This window comes from Leiobunum rupestre, chromosome 2 (assembly GCF_980474605.1).
Source record: "Leiobunum rupestre chromosome 2, qqLeiRupe1.1.hap1, whole genome shotgun sequence".
NCBI lineage: Eukaryota > Metazoa > Arthropoda > Arachnida > Opiliones > Sclerosomatidae > Leiobunum > Leiobunum rupestre.
Window position 1 is genome coordinate 59,280,144 of NC_143385.1, and position 1,574 is coordinate 59,281,717.

Below are 1,574 nucleotides of genomic sequence, written 5' to 3' on the forward strand. Positions count from 1 at the left end.
GACTTTCCACATTGCGTGGGCCCAGCGACGAGCCCGGTGAACGGATGTTTCATTACTGGTTCCATGTCTCTAAATGAGCTACAAAATAAAGAGCCCAGTTTTTAATAGTCAAGTTCTTTATTGACAAATTCAAAAGACTTCAGTTTTATACAACATTTTTTTAGCGTTGCACATTACGAAAGTCAATATAGTATCGCGAAAGTCCTCGCTTAAAAACGTGTCAAGTTTTAAAGTGATTTCGGAATAACTAATTCTATCCATCGCGTCAAACAAATGTATATCTAAACGAGAGTTCCAATCAATCATCAGACAATCGTGCTGCCTTTGTGAGGGATGATCAATTTTGCAACCTTCGCATTGCTTATTCACGTAGTCTGTAATCGCGGTCAGAACGACTCCTTTAATATCATTGAAGACGCGTTTTACTTCGTTGAGATACGTCATCACTTCGTCGTATTTATCCATCAACGTCTTCCAGGGGTATTGCGTGACAGTAAAGCCCTGTTTGGTTAAGATGCGCTTTCCGTAGTTGGTCCCAGTTCCAAGGATTATTTCTCTCACGTCCACTACCTTCCGCGTTTGGAAAATGCATAGCTCGACTCGTCTCGTTTCTGATCCTTCAAAGAACCACGTAGAATTTGGGATCGAATCGTCTTCCAAGAACGTAGTAATTTGACCGCTCGCTCTCCGTAGTTGCTTGAACTGACTTTCCGTCAACTTAATTCCAACACTACCATCCAAAGTACCGACGTGAATATGACAGTCTGGGGTTACCGATACCCCCTTCGTAGTAGAAATAGGGAAAACCTTACCGACGTTCCTAAAAGGGGTATCGAAATCGTTAGAAATCACTTAAAGTAATTTAATGTGGAAAGGTTTATACTTACATCTTCTGAGTATTCGAATTCTAAGGTGTAAGAGACTCAGGGATCCTAATTCCGAATGATATTTTAAAGGAAAATTCTGGCTTTTATAGTAAACTTTGTTGCACTTTGTACCACGCCTTAAACAATTAGGATTATACCACCACGTTCGAAACAGCGGATTAAGCAGGCTTTGTAAATTAAGGGTATATCCACGCGATACGCGATTGAACAATTCACGGTCAATATTCAAATCCTCGTCTCCATGTATTTTCTATGAGATACGGTACTCACAGCTCTCTCGCGGTACAATTACGACCGGTGTACGCATCAAATACCGTCAATATAATTCACCATGTTAATTCTATGCGGCATGGTGGTCGTGAGATACCGTTAAATAATACTTCATGTTAATTCTATGAGGATTTACGGTAGGCGAACGCGTCGATGTTGAGCCGGTCCTTTTTTCTAGACACCGTCAAATAGTGCCCCATGTTATTTCTAGACACCGTCAAAAAGTGTCCCATGTTATTTCTATGAGGCACGGTGCCGGTCACCGTCAAATGGTGCCCCATGTTATTTCTATGAGGCACGGTGCCGGTGTCCCGGTGCCTCATTAGGTGTCTCAAACGCGTCGATGTTGAACCGGTACTTTTTTTTCTAGACACCGTCAAATAGTGCCCCATGTTATTTCTGTGAGGTACGGTGCCC